The 20436-nt window shown below is 34.2% G+C and overlaps 1 long non-coding RNA gene across 1 annotated transcript in view; it reads left to right on the forward strand.

The window, feature by feature from the left end:
- The window catches only part of LOC108529175 (uncharacterized), a 76104-nt gene that overhangs the window by 38508 nt on the left and 17160 nt on the right, over window positions 1–20436 (forward strand). The window contains exon 2 of the long non-coding RNA XR_001885427.1: window positions 13922–14054. This is a non-coding gene — a long non-coding RNA (uncharacterized LOC108529175). The remainder of the gene's footprint in view (window positions 1–13921; window positions 14055–20436) is intronic.

The following is a 20436-nucleotide window of genomic DNA, read 5'->3' on the forward strand; positions in this document are numbered from 1 at the left end:
GTATTAGTAACCTAAAAGCCAATTGTTTACAACGGGATAAGCCAAATATCCATAGATAACTGAAGACCATAGATTTTTCTTCTTTGTTTTTTATTTGTTTCCTCCATTTTGCCCTTTAAGGTAAGCCTGTACCTGCTTGTTTGTCCCTAGGAAAAAAACAGATATCATGATAAAGCTATTGTTTCTGAAGAATGACCATCAATGGCAGGTTTCTCTCTGTAAACTGAAACAGAGGGAGCTATCTTATTCTCAATAGAGTCTCACAAAAAGATACAGGTTTAAGGTTGATAATTCCCATGTACACATGGTAAGAAGGAACAAGATCTGCTTAGAGTTAATCTTCAAAAAAAGATAGGGATCTTTAGGCACTGTTTGCAAACAATAGGTTCCATGGGGTGAGTGCATCAGCCAAAATGGCATATGTGTAAAGTGAGCACTAGCATGTGATAACCGTTTGTGGATGATGGTGTAATACAATATTTTGTTTGTGTGACCATTTATTTTAAAATATACCAGATCTGTAAATATTAACAAATAAAGAAATAATATCTCACATAGAGAATTTCAAAGACTATCCTGATTACTGATAGATGATGTACAATAAGACAAGCATAATTTAAGGACGCTAATACAAAGGACAGCAAAAATGTTGCTTTTTTTTTTTGAGACGGAGTCTCACCCTGTCGCCCAGGCTGGAGAGCAGTGGTGCAAACTCTGCTCACTGCAAGCTCCGCCTCCCGGGTTCACGCCATTGTCCTGCCTTAGCCTCCTGAGTAGCTGGGACTACAGGCACCTGCTACCACGCCCGGCTAATTTTTTTGTATTTTTAGTACAGACGGGGTTTCACCATGTTAGCCAGGATGGTCTCGATCTCCTGACCTTGTGATCTGTCTGCCTCGGCCTCCCAAAGTGCTGGGATTACAGGCATGAGCCACCATGCCCGGCCTGTTGCTTCCTAATCTATAAAACAATTATATATAATGTAAGCCAAGATTTCTAAGGTTTCTTGGCTATCTAAAGATCCAGAACATTGCCATTATTTTACCAAGTCAGACGACTTTCTCTTTCTCATTTGGCAATATTTACTATGTTCCAGCCAGCTTTGTGAGCACAGGTTACTCAATTGAGAGAAAAACTAGATATAGATCCTATAGTTTATAGACATTAATCAAGTAACTATACCTTATCAAAAATTGTGTAAGTGTTATAAGAATATAGGGAGCTCTGAATGCATAGTAGGGGACTGATTCGGTTTGCTGGGGAAGGTATGAGAGTATGGGAAGATTTTCATGAGGAACTCAATTTTAAGCTGAGATCTGAAGGATGAATAGGGATTATCTAGGAAAGGGAGAAATGGGATGAAAATGGTATTTGTAGGTAGAAGGAAAGGCTTGTCCAAAGATCCAAGTTAATAGGTATGTAGCTGAAATAGTAGGGGGAAGAATGTGATGTAATGAAGTTGGAGCATGAGACTAAGTTCAGATCATGCTTAGCTTAGAACGCCATATTAAAGATGGTAGTCTTCATTTTAGGGAAAATAGGAAGCCTTTGAAAAGTTTCACCAACAGGAGAGAAATGACCAGATTTTTAAAAGATCACTTTGGTTGTGATATGGAGAAATAGTTGTCAGAGGTAAAAACGAATGTTGAAAAAACAGGAAGCTTTTGTGGTAGGCCAGGTGAAACATCATAGTAATTTGGCCTAGGACAGTAGCAGTGGAAACTGACATAAGTGGCTGAATTCAAAAGAAATTTGTAAGGTAAAATGGACGTTAGGTGATGAAGTAGACATGGGGAGGGAATTATCAAAAATAATTCTAATGTCTCTGCAATTAGTTATTTACAAAAAGTAAGGAATACGGGACAAAAAAACAGATTTTTTTCTTTATTTTTAAAGTAGGAGGTTGTTTGAAGATCAGGAGTTCATATTTGGACATGTTAATTTTGAGCTATGTTTAGAGATGTCAAGTAGAACAGAATAAGAACGAGGAATGCAAATTAAAAGAATCAAAGGCATATAATGGAAACCTGAGTATAAATGAGATCTCCTAAGGGAGAAAGTATTCTATAACTGTTAAAAAAAATGTAAAACACATAATTTTAAGGCTTTTGGAAAAAAGAACATATTTACTGTATCAAATTCTCACAAGCCTTCCAATGTCAAATAATAATCAGCATTTTAATGTATTATCTTAATTGAACATCATAATCATTTTATGGGATAGGTACTATCATTATTCTCATGGTGCATATAAAGAGGCTAAAGCTTTGGGAAGTAATTTAACTTATTCAGAAGCCAGAGTTCAAACATAGGGCTGAGCTCCTAACTATTCTACTGGGCTGCTTTCTTAGTACTTCTTATATTAAATCAAAAACAGTAACAAAGTCTTGTGATGACTTTAACAGTCAAAGTCTTGTGAAGACTTGTGTGCAGAGTGCAACACTGCACATTTGAAGTGACAATGTGGGAACAGAGTATGGCAGTTTTAATTTGATAGAACTATGGGAGAACAAAGATTTTAGGAACATAAAGTGAGTCTGGTTTACACAAATGACAGAAATCTGCCGCTCAGTTACCTTAAATTGCTTCATATCATAAAACCATAAAAAGTATAATCATCAGCAATACAGCATCCAACAGTAACTCTGTTTAGGAACTGGTTTCAGTTTTTACTCACAGAAAGTAGTATTTTCCAGAAAGTTATCAATGTCAAAAGACTTAGTTTTTCTTGGGCTATATGAAAATCTAACTCGGTTTACGATACCCAATAAGGATCATAGCCATAGAAGAAGTTGAAAGTTTACTAAGTGACAAGAATTTGAAAATCAAGAGAACTAGGAAAGGCTTGTAAGTAGATAGCTTTGGGTATTATTATCAAATCAAGAAACCTTATTTTATGCTTATACTTTTTTAAAAAATGCTTGTGCCTTTATGTTTGTAAGTGTTGAAATATTGGGGTCCCCAGAAAGTATAATAAAGTCAAATTAGGCAAATACATAAGCTTTAACTGAGTTTAAATTTCAAAATGAAAGTTATTGTCTTAGTCTGCTTAGTGTTGCTATAAAGAAATACCTAAGGCTGGGTAATTTACAAAGAAAAGAGGTTTATTTGGCTCACAGTTCTGCAGGCTGTACAAGAGGCTTAGCACCAGCATCTACTTCTGATAAGGGCTTCAGGCTGCTTCCCCTCGTGTCAGAAGTTAAAGAGGAGCTGGCATGCACAGAGATCACATGGCGAGAGAGGAAGCAGAGAAAGCAGGGTGACTGGGGGTTTGTGCCAGGCTACTTTTAACAACCAGCTCTCATAAGAACTAATAGAATGAGAACTCACTTACCCCCGGAGAGGACAAATCTATTCATGAAGGATATGCCCCCATGACCCAAACACCTCCCATTAAGCCTCGTCTCCAATTAGAAATCAGATTTCAACATGAGATTTGAAAGTGTCAAACAAACCAAACTATAGCAGTAATAAGAGAGCAAGTGTTTGCACTATTAGCATAAGGAGTGCTTTGGAAACTGAGTGGAATGTGGACACAATGCCTCTTAAGAGCAGGAATGCTGGTTCTCTGATCAGATACAAAATTTTAGTCTGGCATGAACACACAAAAAGGTGATCTTTCTTCCTTTATACATGTGTAACTCTTAATGATGACTAGAACAAATACTAGAATTGTCACTTCAATAAATTGCAATGTAGGTATTTACAGTCTAAACTTGCATGCAATTTCAGCTTCTGGATATAACATCAGTGATTCTAATTTTATTTATTTTATTTGCAGCTGAAATGACTTGTGTGCAATATACATGATTGGTAACCTTACTAGAATGTCCTAAAACATGCTGTGCCAGAGATAAGTTTAGTTGCCACAAGGATTTAATGACTGAAGTTGAAGTTTCAGGACATAATATGCCTGAAAAAAAAGGATTGCATCATTTTTAGTATTAAAGATATTTAAGGCATTTTATTATTATGAGCCAAATACCTGTCTGAACAACAAAGATGCCTTGAGTGTTCAAGTCCATCCATAGTTTGGAAGGTCTTGAATAAGGTTCTTGAAGCTTTTCTGTGCCCAGCCTCTGCAGACTGATTAAGCCATATGCAAATTATCTTTTTCCATAAGCATTTATTTCATGAACTTAAGGAAAAAGCCAAAGTGAAAATTAAGGTTTATATCAGGGCCAAGACTGGGATGAGGTAAGAGAAATGCCTATGGTGTAAAATTTAAGGAGGCTCTCACTCCCAGGGTCATGTAAGTGCTAGGCTGACACCTGAAAGTGGGTACCTCCTTAAATTTTGCTATATAAGCACCTTCCTAGCCTCACCCTAGTCCTGGCCTTGGATTTTATTGTCAAAGGTCTTTCAAAGTCAAGGCAGTGCTATCTCTGATGCACATCGTTTTGTTGTTGCTCAAAAGCTAACAAAAATCAAGTACATAATTTTAAAATTTTGAATCAAAAAGGTACTGCAAAAAAATGAAATGCGTAGAGGGGCAATATTAATAGAGATCTCAGCTAAATCTGAATAATAAATAACAGCATACCTGTTTTTACTATTTGCTATGTGCAATTATATATATAACATATTTATATATAAACACACAGACACACACATACACATACAAACACACACACACATATAAAATCTTCTTCAGTCCTCAACTCTAAGTTAAAGTATAATTATCATTATTATTCCCATTTTTATGGGTAGGGAAATTAAGGCTTACAGATGTCAAATAAAAAATTGCTCACTGTCGCATAGCGAGTAGGAACTCAAGTTGATCTAACTCAAAAGTCCAATCTTTAACTGCTACGCTTTGCTGCCTTCTAAATATCATCATTCAACATTGGTGATCTGTTGATTGTATCTCTACTATAGGTAGGCATGGACATGCTAATTGCTTAAGTAGATTTAGCATTTTCATGTCAGAAAACTGGTTAATAAGCTTTAGAGTAGTATTATTTTTGTAGCCTTATAGCATGGTTTACTAAGAAAGGGAAAATGAAATGTAAGAAAAAGAAAAGAAGGAAAAAACAAAAGATTGTAAGAGAAAATACATGATTCAGAGATCATATCCCTTTTGTGAACCAGGATAAAATAATAAGCATGAGGATGCAATTGGTATATGCAAAGAAGCTGCTTTAAAGCAAAATAAAAAGAAGAAGGAGGTCTCATCTATAGTGGAGCAAAAGACAGAAAAAAAAGGTTTATTAGAGAAGACAAAAAATGTTACTTTGGTTTTAATTTCAGCTTCTTCAAATTAAAAAAATAAAAAAAAATAAAAATAGACTTCTTTTTCTAGACACAAAAGTATTCAAAACTTGTTACTTTTTCTATCTGCCTATAGAAAATAAAACATAGGGTGAACAACCTTACAGTACTTAATTTTAAAACAAGTTAAATAAGTGATATTCAATTCATATATAAAGAACCACTTATGCAGAAGTAACTAAGATTATTAATCTCTAAGAAATACATGCTTCACAAACAATTTTAAGAATATGTTTTAAGAGACATAGTATTACTGGCATTGATTGTGATATTCTAGTTTTTTTGGAAGAGTAGATATTATAAAAGGTTAAATGCCATTTTTTCACCCCGCACCTGCCCAAACCTCTGAACTCCTCAAACCCTTACCTCCATCACCAAGCCAGGCTTTGACACCAGTAAGAAAGTCCCTATCTTGCAACCTGCTAAAGAGTGCCCTCTAGTGTTGCATGCACATGAAATAATCTTTTTTTTTTCTTTTTTCATAAAGTGTTCTGGTTACACTGAACCTTAGGTTTTCCTTGGCATTGCAGCCAAGAAAGATAAATGACGCTTTAGAACAATTTTCTGGCTTTTAATGTGAGCTAAGTAAAACTATAACACTATATTAAAGAGTTATAGGTTTTCTTTAAAAAACTTTTATAAAATAAGGGACATCCACTTTAAAAGTAATGCGCCTTTTGTTTAAAGGCTAGTTTTAAAGAAAACAATTTGCATAAAATGTAAGTACACTGCTAACATTAGAATGTACTAAGAATTTTAGTATTTAGAAAAACAGGAGTTTGTTTCATCAGAAAAAAATAGTGGTGACAATAATTCGCTTCTCTCAACCTTGGAAACTTACCTAATTTCTCATAAGTGTATTTGTGCTGAAATTTTATTTCTGGTGACAGTCAAGATTTTGTTCATGTTTAATAAAATCCAAAAGGGAGAACATAAGAAAACAAATTACTTGACTATAAAGTGAGTATATCTTTAAATTCCAGGGGGGAAAAATGGGATATTTCAAAAGAGAGTATTACATAACATCAATATATTCCTCTAAACAGTTCTGACACAAGCACAAAGAAATTTAAAGGAATGAAGGGAATCAGTGTTTTCATTGTCTAATACACACCAAGAAATTTGAACTGTGAGACTGGTAACTTCATAAATTACCACCCTACCCTCGGCATAATTTTTTCTCTTTTAAAAAAGCTTATTTACATAATGAATTACAGACATAGCATGAGAAAGATTATGAAAAGCTCAATATTAAGAAAGGAATAAGCAGCATGTTAATGAACACAAGTGTCTATAAACATATGTATGTTTACGTATTTCTATCACTTTGTTTAATAATTAAAGTGAAGATCAATCAAACACTTGGCTCAGAAACATGGGCAAAAATAAGATCTCTAAAATTGTCTTCTGGTAAATAAGGAAGTAAAAACACTGAGGAAAGGATCAGAATTCATGAACCCACTAGATTTGCTTAATATTTTCTTCTTTAGTTTGTTTTTAAGGTGCGGGAATGTTATTCTGCATTATGCACACTAAATAAGGTTAAACGTGTGCAACACATGAAAGATTAAACAAATCTGTTAAAAAATACCAACCCAAAATCTAAGAGGTATAAAGAAAAAGTAGCACATATCCTAATGTTTCCAGAGTGGGGCAATGTTTAGAACATGGCTCTTCAGGTACTTGTATTATCTAAATCCCTTGAATGGTGTCTAAATAGACTAGGCACTTAACAAATCCAAGACAAAAATAGACAGAGAAATGGGTATAAAAAGGCCACATACTTGGAGTAAGAAAAAAAACTCTAGGTTCTATTTCTATCCCTGACTCACCATTGACCTTGAAAAAGTCAGTGTTCTCCACTGTGATTCAGCTCCTCTGTCAAACGGGAGCAATAACTCTTGCCAGAAACCACATAGGAGTGTTGATAATGGGAGGATTAGTGTGATAATGCACAGAGCTTATAGAAATTTTACTATGCTGTGTACACTTTTGGGAAAGATCATGGTTTTTTTTTTTTTTTTTTTTTCTATCCCACAAAAGCTTAAAGAAGATAATGGATGTATAAAACATTATGTTAAATTCTGCTTAACATCTTCATTTTCATTTATCTTGATGGTTTCTTCAATCTACTGTTTTTCATTACCTCTTATGTGTTAATATTTTCATGTCTGGGAATTTTTAATTCCCTTTCTATCTTATTCTTTCTCTTTGTTTTCTTTTCAGTTTTCTATTTCTAAAAAAAAAACAAGAATTTATTCTTGTCTTGAGTTTCTCCCTTCCCTCATTCTGTATGTATGCACAAATACTATTTTTTCTTCTACTACTCTGTTGTTCAAGTATAATAAAAGCAATCATAACAATGATACTAACATTTAATATATTTGAAAGTGCTTTGTAAACAAACACTAATCTTATTTCAGTATTTATTCAAGTTACTCTCAATTAGAAAAATTGTTGATAGTTTATATATCTTATTTATGAAGCCCTCAAAAGGTAAAATTTTTTTTTTTTTTTTTTGAGACGGAGTCTTGCTCTGTCGCCCAGGCTGGGTACAGTGGCGCAATCTTTGCTCACCGCAAGCTGCACCTCCCGGGTTCACGCCATTGTCCTGCCTCAGCCTCCTAAGTAGCTGGGATTACAGGTGCCTGCCACCACGCCCGGCTACTCTTTTTGTATTTTTAGTAGAGATGGGGTTTCACTGTGTGAGCCGGGATGGTCTCAATCTCCTGACTTCATGATCTGCCTGCCTCGGCCTCCCAAAGTGCTGGGATTACAGGTGTGAGCCACCGCGTCCGGCCAAAATTTTTAATAGTAGTAAAATTTTCATCCTGTCACTATGAAAGAAGAAATAACCACTGGATGTAATAAAGCAACAGTAAACTTTATTATAGTTTTTAATAGATTTCCTAGTAAATAAAAATATAGACAGAAAAAACTATTTTCTAAATTTATCTCAATTTATAGAATAAGATATATTTTATACAACCACAGGGTGAGAAAAACAGAAATGTTTCACATTTCTATTTTCAACTCTATTACTTTTGGGTGGATAATAGTGGAAATCACTTAATATATATGAAATATGGAAACGACTACCTCTCATTGTGTTCTTGGAATGATTAATTGTGCTTTTACATTAGAACAAAAGCTGTGGGAACATATGGTATTATTACTTTAATACAGGTAATTCATTGTAGTATGAAACAGCTATATATAGACTGAATAATAATCACTTACATTACATAGGATAAAATAAAACTGCCACTGAAAAAAATAGAGAAATGCCTCTTTCTGCCTTTAATTAGTTTTTAATAAATGATACATAATAAATGGCAACATTCTAACTTATCACAATTTAGGCATAGTCCTTTTATGGGAGGTGGGGGGGTATGGAAGTATATGAACTCTGGTATCTGTTTGCATTGCCTGGGAAACCTTCTCTGTTAAAGGGCATTCATTGTTTCAACATCTGAAAAGATGCAAGTTCTCATAAAGTCCTTTCAGGTATGCATGACTAATGGGAAGTAGTCCTTCTATAGCATAAAGTTCCAACTACAGATAGTCTATCTGTTCTTGGTTCACATCTCTATGAACATCCATTTCATTTACTGTTGGTTTTAAATCACACACTCTTCTAGTGAGATTAATACCTAGAGTATAATACAGCCTTTTTTACTTCACAAATGTGAGAAATACACTTAGATTAATAGTTTTGATTTTTTTTTTCACAGCTGCTTTTTGGTTCCCTGACATTAAATTCTGTAAACCAGGCCTCCAGATATATTTTTTCATGGTATATTTCAATAGATGAGAAGACCTTCTGGTGTTTAAGTTTGTTTTTAAGGATCCAGATGGGATTTATTTTTCATATATGGTTTCTGCTTACATGCAACATTGTATTTTAATGTTTTTTAGTCTTCCTCAACTAGAAAGGATAAAGGGATAAATGATCACCACAAGCAGTTAATAAATATCTGGTATTCTACTTACTGTAGGGGGAATATTTGTGCTCTTCTTACTCTCATCTAGACCTACCTGAGAAATAAAGCAGGTGAGAAGGCAGATTTTATCATTTGATATAACTGTCAAAATGGTGTCACATGTTCACTGAATGCACTCCTCCCTCCATGCTTGCATTATTAGCCCTTTCCATTGCTGTAACATCACACTGCCTGCATGCATGCACTTCTGCATGTAAAGACAGGAACTTTTATGCCTAGCATTGTCTTGGAATAAAAGAGCCTGGAAGGAAAACCATTGTTTCCTTTTAAAGGGGATAGAAAAAACATACTTGGGCTACAAATAACTATTTCCATATGCCCACAGCTAACTTATCCTAGGAAAGTTTTAGGTAGATTTTCTATAGAGAAATCTTTTTTACCTCCATTGGATTACCCCATGAGTGTATTTGTCCTCAAATAGTATGGTTTTCCTATCTGAAAATGTTGAGTAAATTTCTACTATGACTAGTAGATTCAAGAGATTAAATTTACTTAATCATCAGTACAAATATACCTCTTTCTTACGCGGTTTTTATCAAAATAAACACATAACAAAAACTGAATTGATCTTCATAAAATGGACACATTCATACAAAGCTAAATCACCTTCTATCACATACTGAAGGCAAATGATCGCATACTTACAAAAATATAGGTGTATCTTGATGTAGTGTGTATACTTACAGTATTATGCCTGACACTTCTTCACACTGCTCTTCATGTGTTCACAAGCATATACATGTGCAACTCCATTTCTATAAAGTGAAATTCATCTAACGTTACATAGTCTGGTTGATATTTCTATATATTTTCCTCCTTTAAATGTGACTAGCTATTTACACCATAACAATTCTGGTACAGCGCTGATTTAGCATTTTTATTGGAATGTGAAAGCTCTTAAAAGAAGAAAAAAAATCTAATCAGGCAGAAGAGATAGAAAACTTGCTGAATTTTCTTTTCCACTTCCAAGACCCCCCTGAATCCTATCAAAAGCACATCTTCCATTCATTGCTTCCCGGTGTCATTATGACAAGCGGCTACAAATCAATAGCAGAGGGAAAGGCAGGACCAACCCGCACTCACCAAGTGATAAAGATTCACTCTCAGCCCCGATTTGCTAATAGCCCATAATAACAGCCATTGGTGCCCTGCATTAAATCATACATTTCACTCTGCGTTTATTATGGGATTTTTAAAACTCCTCACCAAATTGGATTTTCTCGATGGTCTCTAATTTCCACATTTATCATTTAAAATTAAACTCCTCTGTGGAAAGGGGGGATAGAGAAGGAGAAGGTAGAGAGAGGCCAGACAGTACTGCATTTTTCCTTTTGACTCTCCCCTTTATGAAAACCCATAAATAATACCAGGTATTGCAGCTATAAGCAGCAGGATTTTTTAAATATTAAAAATTCCAGAAATCAGGATGGAATAGTCTGTATGTGCTGATATGTGAATGAAGACGACAATTCAAGAGGACAAAATATATATACATAAAGCAAGTTTTAAACAAAATAAATTTGGTTTAAAAATTATCAGTAATGTTGCAATGAGGGTGAATGATAAGAGCAATGGAAAATATGTTAATGTTACAATATGCAAATACTCCAAGGAGCTATAGAGTTCAGCAAGTAAGGTATTCTAGCTTTAAAAAACAATATTTTTCTTATTCCAAAGTTGAGTGACAAACAGATGAAAAGTAAAAATTCTTTTATTGTTTTGTCATTACATAATAGCTTGCTTTACCCTCCATACTTTCTTAATTTAAACATAAATTGTAAAATTTCATAGAGTCCTGTAGCCACAGGACTCTCTTCTTGGCTGCTATGGCAAATCCCAAATAAGTTCTTAGAGCTCCCATAGATGCCACCGAAACAATGGAATCAACCCATGGAAACATAAATCACTTCAAGTTTAAGTATATATCTTTTTAGATAATTTTTTTTGTCCTTTGGGTATAAAAACGAAAATTACATTTCAGTTCTGTAGCATAATATGAAAAGGCTATATTTTCTCGAGGCTGCACAGTTGAGACTCAACTATGGCTGACTTATAACTACAGCACTAGCAGGATCCAAAGACATCAGAAGAAAACTAATCAGTACATATGTAGAGATGCTTGAAAAGGCTAGAGGTTTAGTGAAATGTCAGATGATCCTCTGATTTCTTCCTTTTGGGAACTTCCTCAGCAATATAGTCTTATCTATATTATTTGCCTTAAGAAACAGAAAAATGATCTTTTAAATCAGAGAGTTTAAAGGAGTTGAAAAGTTCAGCCATTTAATAACAATATTTCATTTCAACTTCATTCTTTTGTTTTGGAATTTTGTTATTGACCTAATAATTTTTAAACATTTTAATGGTCCTTTAAAAAAATCTGCCATTAGTTGCTGTGCCTTTTCTTTCTTTCTTTTTTTTTCAGATAGAAAAGTACTGTTGTACATATACCTGTTCTTTCCTCTCCTACTCCATATAACTAATAGCTTCCCATTTTAATGAAGTCTTTATTCAAGTAACATACATATTGAAAAGTGCACAAATAAAAATATGCTATGAATTCTCACTAGCTGCACACATTTGTGTAACCAGCATCGAGATCAAGAAGCAGAATGTTTTATTAGTTACCCAGAAGCTCCCCTTTGCTCGTTTTCAGTCACTACCAGCTCCTTCAAGGGTAGTATCTGTCTTGCTTCTAACATCTCAGATAATTCTGCCTACTTTTGAACTTTGTATAAATAGAATGCTCTAGTATGTACTCTTTTGTGTCTAGCTTCTTTTACTTAAAATTATATGACATTAATTCACAGTGATGTATGTAGTTATAGTTTGTCCATTCTCATTGCTGTAGAGCAGAGATTGACAAACTAAGGTCAGATCTGGCCCACTACCTGTTTTGTATGGCCTGTGAGCCAAAGATTTTTACATTTAAAAAATATATATATATAAAAATCAAAAGATAGTTCATTACATGTGAAAATTATATGAAATTCAAATTTCAGTGTCCACATATAAAATGCTGTTTGTTTTACAAAACAGTCATTCTATTTTGTTTAAGTATTGTCTATGGCTACTTTCACGCTATCACAATATAGTTGAGTAGCTGCAACAGAAACCCACATGGCACACAAGGTCTAGCATATTTACTATCTGGTCCTTTACAGAAAAAATCTGCTGACCTCTGCTGTAAAGTGTTCCATTGCGCGACTATACCACAATTTATTTATTCATTCTAGTGCTAAAAAACATTTGGATTGTTTCTGATGTTGGGCTATTATAAATACATGTTGTAAACATTCTAAAACATGTATTTGGTGAACATATACACACCTAAGAGTGGAACCCTGCTGGGACAGGGTATGTATATGTTCTGCTTTGCAGTCACTGCCCCTTTTCTATAGTGGTTTTTTAAATCTACTTATACTTCCACTAGCAGTGAATGAGGATTCCAATTGCTCTGTTTACTTGCCAACTCTTGGTATATTAATTGTTCTGTTGCTTTAATCTGCACTCCCTTTATGTCTAGTAAGAGTGAGCATCTTCTCAAATGTTTATTACTGCTTAGGTATCCTCTTTGGTGAAGCATCTATTTAAATCTTTTGTCTATTTCTCCCTTTGGTTACCTGACTTTTTCTTATAGATTTGTAGGAGTCATTTGTATATTATGGATACAAGTCTTTTGTCAGATCATCTTTTATAAATATCTTCTAGGCTGTAGTATGCCTTTTACTCTTTTAAGGGCATCTTTTGATGAACAGTTCTTAGTTTTTAAGGGCGTCTTTTGATGAACAGAAGTTTAATGAATCCATTTTTTCTTGACAGAGTACTTTTTTTTCTCTTTAAGAAATATGGCCTATCCCAAAGACATAAATATTGCAAATTCATTTAGATTTTTAATGTATACAATAGGTTATTTGTGAATAGTGACAATTTTCTTTCTTCTTCCAATGCTTATGCTTTCACTTTCTTTTTCTTGACTTATTAAACTGGCTAGGACCTCCAATACAATGCTGAGTGGAAGTAGTGATAGTGGACATTTTATATTGAATTCTGCTGTAGGTTTCTGTAGATCCTCTTAATCAGATTAAGGAAGTTAATCTTTCCATTCCTAGGTCTTACTATGAATGAATATTAAAGATTTTAAAAATCTATCAAAATGATCATGTGATCTCTCTCTCTCCTTTTTCTGTTAATATGGTGAATTGCATTTATTCGGAAATGTTAAACCACCTGTGTATTTCTGGAATAAATCACAGTTCATCATAATTTACAATAATTTCTATATATTGCTGGATTCAATTGGCTGACATTTTGTTTAGGATTCTTATATTTATGTTCATGAGAAAGACAGTTTGTAATTTTCTTTTCTGTATTATCCTTGCTTGGTTTTGATATTACCTTCCTTATATTTTTAAAAGGTTTCTGAGGAAATCATAAGAGCTACTTTAGGCAAATTGCAAAATTTTAGTGGAAAGTGAAGTTGGCTATACTTTTATAATAATGTATGGGGAGCTCTGATACTTATGGGCTTTTCTTGCTCTGCTTTAAGTTCCCTACATTTCATGACTCGCTATTTCTCACTACTCGCTTCTTCTATACAACCTTTTGAAAATTCTAAATTTTCTAAATTTCATTTCACTTCTTGGCAGGGTGAATTCAATGGTCCACAGTAATCGCTTCTGTCAATAATTACACCTTATGCTGCTACTGTCTGCAGGAATTGGCATTATGAGAAGTTACAAAGAAGAAGATATTTGCTTCCCTAAAAGAGTTTATAATCTGGTAAGCTAAATCAGTCCCTTTTAAAAATTAGAAATTAATTATGGAATCATCTTTAGTTAAATTTCTTCTTTCAAAGTTTATGAACAAAGTGACTTCTACTATAATGAGGAAACAAGTGTAATGAAGGAAACAAACTGGGAAAGAAAAGCGGAAAGAAGTAAAAAAATAATTCATAGTTCCATCAAAAAACACAACCATTATTAGCATTTAAATTTTGTTATAAATTAGATAATCTTCAATGTGTTGCATTCTCCTATTTTTTTAAAGGCAGATACCTCCATAGTTAATATTTCCTATTAATTTCAGCTGTGAATAACTTTCCATTTTTGTCTAGGATTTTCCAAAACTTTTTTAAAAGATAAATTTAGAAAACAGCTTCAAGAGTGTGTATCTTAACAAAACAAGTATAAAGATTAGGAAAATGTGTTTGAATGTATGAAATGAAGCTCCATTCTGTTTCTCAACCAGTCAGATATGACACTTACACCATATCTGGCTCCCAACTCAGAAAGTTGCTATTACATGTCTGATAGGTCCCATATCTTGGTATATCTTTATGTTTAAGGTATCTTTATCTCTGATACAAAATATACTAAGACTCATACACAAAATTTTTCAAATTTGCTGTATGGCATCGAAGTAAAGGACTGCTAATTTAGAGTTGATTGAGCACAGTGGCTAAGGGCACATGCTCTGGTGCTAGACTGAGTTTCAAACCTGGCAATACTACTCGTAAAGTATATAACTTTGATCTAATTACATACACTGTTTGTGGCCTCAGTTACTCATTTGTAAAATAGGGAAAATAATGCTAAAGATCTCATATAGTTGTTGTGAGCATTAAGTAAGTTGACAGAAGCTAAGTGCTTCTGGGTACATAATAGGTGCTCAGTAAATATCGGCTTTATATAGGTAATCTAAAGAACTAATTTTAAATATATTCAAGAAGCAGCTTTACTTTCTGTTTTCATATCAAAAATCCTCTTTAATTTGCCCTATCAACATCTCCCTTCTCTTCAACCCTGAAGACTGTGGTTTTAAAAACGATTTAGCTCATATTCACTCTTCTGTTCCTTGTCTACTGTGTTATGTTCTGTACCTTATTCCTGAAACAAAACAAGTCTTCTGCTTTTTAAATTTATTTCTAAAAGCTTACTTCTATTAGGAAGTCTGTATCTAAGCTAACTTAATTAGATTTAAGTAGATAAAAGCTGGAACTGAAGAAATGAAGAAAGGGGATATGTTAAAACTGATGTATTGTCAGGATTTTCCCAGTTTTCTCTTTTTGGCTAATTTAGAATTCAGAGTAACAGCTTATATCTGTTCCATTAAAGGTTCCGTTAAAGAGCTGGCACTCCAAAAATGTTTATCAGTCTGTGTTATGCAATTAAATATGGAATATATTCAGACAAACTTTAAAATCAGTCCAGGGGAAAGGAAGAATTTTAATAAAATTTGAAATACAAATCCTAAACGGTTATTTTGAAGATGTGATACTTTATGTCATCACAAGAGACTGGAGAGAATAGAATGAACTGGTTTAAAGTCTTAAAATCTAAGCCTGAAGGCTTTCTTTAATCTCCATGCAAGACTGTTTTACACTATTGCAATTGCTAGACTGTTTTTGTTTATTTCTTTTTTTTTTTTTTTGAGACGGAGTCTTGCTCTGTCACCCAGGCTGGAGTGCAGTGGTGCGATGTTGGCTCACTGCAAGTTCCGCCTCCTAGGTTTACGCCATTCTCCTGCCTCAGCCTCCCGAATAGCTGGGACTACAGGCGCCCGCCACCTCGCCCAGCTAGTTTTTTTGTATTTTAGTAGAGACAGGGTTTCACCGTGTTAGCCAGGATGGTCTCGATCTCCTGACCTTGTGATTCGCCCGCCTCGGCCTCCCAAAGTGCTGGGATTACAGGCTTGAGCCATTGTTTATTTCTTTACAAAACTGCTTTGTTAGTTTGTAAAATATTCAGACACAGTCAAGGTTATGGGTTCTCTCAGGATGTCTATGTAAAAGGAATTACAATGGGATAGGGAAGCTTTAATTATGGCTGGGTCCTTGCTCTCTGAGTGCCAGCTTTAGACAATCACTCTTTCTATGGACTCTATGTAGTGGCCTTTTTTTTTTTTTTCTTTTAACTGTTTAAGAATCTGAAGCATCCTGTGGTTTATTGACTATTGTAACCACATACTCTGCCACTAATGTTCATCACTCCTGTTTCTCCTGACTACTGCCTCTTGAGGAGAATGAAAGGTGGAAAATGTGACACAATAGTCTCAAATTGTATGACTCAGTTTAAATACCGAACAGGAAAAAAAGTGTCTTAAACCACCACTAGAAACATTCTCCTTCCAAATGGAACTGATCTTTAAAACCCAGTTCAATCCAGCAAACAGGCAAATAATTACTAATGTAGACACTTTCAGAAAGTATTGTGGTATACCAGAGGATCAGTTTTCTATAGGATGACGAAAACACTTCTAGTTCTTTATGATGCTTGCTGATCTTAAATTTAATTTTATCCAGCTTCAGTCAATTCTCACCCAGACTAAACATTACCACTTAGATTTTAATATTTTCTTACTCTTTAAGTTTGCCTTTTAATGAACTATTTTCAGAAATGTTCTTCCTTCAATGTAATAGTCTCTACACACATCTTTTACAAGCAATTTTTTTTCCCTTAAATCAAAAATCTACCATGAGTTCTATCCCCTATCCCTAAAACTACTTATGGAATTTATTTATTTATTTATTTATTTATTTATTTATTTATTTATTATTAATTGAGACAGAGTCTTGCTCTGTCACCCAGGCTGGAGTGCAGTGGCGCTATCTCGGCTCACTGCAAGCTCCGCCTCCGGGTTCACGCCATTCTCCTGCCTCAGCCTGTAGCTGGGACTACAGGGGCCTACCACCTCTCCTGGCTAATTTTTTTGTATTTTTAGTAGAGATGGGGTTTCACTGTGTTAGCTAGGATGGTCTTGATATCCTGACCTCATGATCTGCCCGTCTCGGCCTCCCAAAGTGCTGGGAATTACAGGCGTGAGCCACCGCTGTTCTTTCCATTACTTCATTGGTTTTATATACTTGGTGGATTTTAACATTTTAAAGATATACATACTCACACCCACATCCATGCATTCTTCATAACACCACCCTGAAGTAAAAGAGACAGTATGGCATTTTCATTAATTAAAAGTGGAAGCAATGAAGTCTGACTGCCTGGGTTTGAATTCAGGCTCTGTTACTTAGTGGCTACGAGGCCTTAGGCTATTTACTTAACCTCTTCGTGTTTTACTTTCCTCATTAGTAGAATAAGAGATAATTATAATCCTAGTTCATAGTGTTGTGGTAAGAAATGAACACTTGAAAAACATAGTGTAGTTAATATTAGCATAAAAAATTAACCATTACTATTATTATTTCATTAATTTCCCCAGATTATAAAGGTAGAATGGCAAGTAGGTCTCTTCTCTTCTCTATAGCCAAAGGGATCTTTTTAAAACAGAAGTCAGGTCAGGTCCATCCTCTGATCAAAATGCTTCAATGGTTTTTTGTTTCGTTCAAAATCAAAGCCAATACTAGGCCCTACTTGATCCAAACTCCTTCATCCCCACTCTTCTGCTCATTTCCTGCTATTCCTCTTCTCTCTCACTCTATTCCAGCCTCCATTCATCTCCCTGTTGTTCCTGGAATGTGTCAAATATACTCCCACTTTCAGGTCCTTCTAATTGCTGCTCCCTCTAGCTGAAACATTCTCTCCCCAGAGTCGAAAACTTTTCCTGACCACTCATTATAAAAGAGTAATCATCATAACCCCTGGCACCCTATACCCCCTTTACCTGATTTATTCACCTCTATGGCACTTATTACCACCCAACATAAATAACATAAATTTGCCTTTTGGTGATAACGAAATACATAGGGCTTAACTAAATATAACGATTGCTAATTGAAAATTTGTCCTATTACTTTATTGTGCTGGCTCAGAAAACAGTGACACACATTAGCAAAGTCTTCAATTTTTAAGATGAATCAGGCAGAATCTTCATAGTCAGATGAATCTATGTAATACATTACATTAAATGGGTTAGATCCTTTCTCACATAAATTAACAAATAATTTATAGGTGTGTTTAAGCTTATATATTATCATATTAGTAGCTCCTTCAATAGATAACAAACACTTGACATACATACCTGTTCTGGTAGTGAACTTCAACAAAGAGAGCTTTCTATGTGAGGAAGGCTAGAGATAAAAGGGAGAAGAAAACCGGCTTCTACAGGAGGATCCTGAAAATGCTACCTCACACTTTTTGAAAAAACCCTCTTTGAGGATTTTTATAGGCATAGAGACTTGGTTTAAGTCTCTCGTGTGTGTGCCCTTTGACTTACAAAAGGGATCAACTGAAATAAAGATATGTGTCCTGCTTCTCATCAACAGATGAAAGAACAAAACATTAGTATCACATCTAGGGAAGAGAGAAGAGAGAAATATTAGAACATAGGTAAAGAGAAATAAACAACAAAAGAGAAGAAATAGTTGTCCTGTGAGGCTCAGCCTGTGGGCTCCTAGATACCCAGTACCTGAAATACAGAGGTATAAATCGAACACTTATTAGCTAGCCCCACAGGAACAAACTGATTAAGTTTACTTACATTGACTATTCTTTCTTTCATTGTGATTTTGAGAATTTTTACTACCCCTCTTTCTTTTGGGATTTTATTGTTAAAATAAGTTGTACATATGGTTTCTGGGTCTGTTAACAAAATATTTTGTTTTTATTCTTAGTTTTTTAAATTATCACATATTTGAAGCATACAAAGAAGTAAAAAGAATAATGCCACTAACACCTATACAGCCATCTAGTTTTGTCAAATTTAACATTTCTATATTTGCTTAATTTTTTAAAAAAGAACATTACAGTTGCAGCTTAAGCATTATGGAAAATACTTAGTTTAAGCATTATGGAAATTCCCCAACTTCCTCCCTCTCAGGATGTAAACTGCACCCTGAATTTAATGTTCATTATTCCCATGAATGCTTCACACATTTTAGAAGTTTATATTAATGTTAGCATACTACAAACACTCTGCAATAATATTTTCATGCTCAACATTATGTTTTAGAGTTTTATTCCTAATGATACATGTAGTTCTAGTTCATTTATCTTAATTGCTATATGTATTCCACCGAATGAAAATTCCCAAATATATTCATCCCTTCTCTTATGGATGGACAATTAGGCTTTCCGGATTTTTCATGATTATTAACAATGCAGAAGTGAACATTAATCTTAACTTCTAGTGTGGATATATAAGAGAGTTTCATAAAGACATATAAAAATATGTTCAACTTTTCTAGATATTGTCAAACTGTTCTTCCCAGTAACTGCACCTGTATATGCTACTACCTGTAGTTTTTGAGTTTTTCCCCCATATTTGTGCTTATAAATATTTTCAATTATAATTTTTTTTTGTTAATCTGATGAGTACAAAACAGTATCTATAATAAGCATTTATCATTCTTTTAGGCTGCACAGTACTTGAATCTCATTGCAATGATTAGAACTTATTTGGGGGGAACTATCATCTTCATAATTTATAAACGTAGTTTCTCTGACCATATATTCAGATTTTTCAATTTTCAGTAAGGTTTATCATGTGTTCTTTAAAAATTTTGTATCTTCTATAGATAATTCCTCTATACTTAATGTCTTTTATTGTTGTAGATGGCATTTTAAAATTATATATATTTTTTGGTTTTGGTGGTAGTACACAGCATACAATAAACTTACATCACTAACTACATACATCTGAAAAAGAGAAAAAGTTTCAAATCAATAATCTAAGCTATACCTTAAGAATCTAGAAAGAGAAGAGCAAAATGAACCCAAAACAAGCAGAAGGAAGGAAATAATAAAAGAGCAGAACTCAATAAAATTGAAAACAGGAAAACAACAGAAAAAAATGAGTGAAATGATGAACTATTTTTTCTGACGATATCTATAAAGTTGACAATTCTCCAGCAATTATCAACATCAATAATAAAACAACATCATTGCCTACCCTGAAAAAAATTTAGAAAATGAAGAGCTACAGATAACTCTACACATATGAATTTTACAACTTAGATGAAATGGACCAACTACTCAAAAAACAGATAATCACAATTCACTAATATGAAACACATAATTTGAATAGCCTACAAGTGTTAAAGAAATTGGTAGCTGGGCATGGGGGAACACACCTATAATCCCAGTTACCTGGGAGGCAGAGGTGGAAGGATCACCTGAGCCCAACAGGCTGAGGCTGCAGTGGGGCGGGTTTGGGCCACTGTACTCCAGCCTGGGCAAAAGAGTGAGACTCTGCCTCAGAGGACAAAAAA

This window comes from Rhinopithecus bieti, unplaced genomic scaffold, assembly GCF_001698545.2.
Source record: "Rhinopithecus bieti isolate Rb0 unplaced genomic scaffold, ASM169854v2 scaffold_6506, whole genome shotgun sequence".
Lineage (NCBI taxonomy): Eukaryota > Metazoa > Chordata > Mammalia > Primates > Cercopithecidae > Rhinopithecus > Rhinopithecus bieti.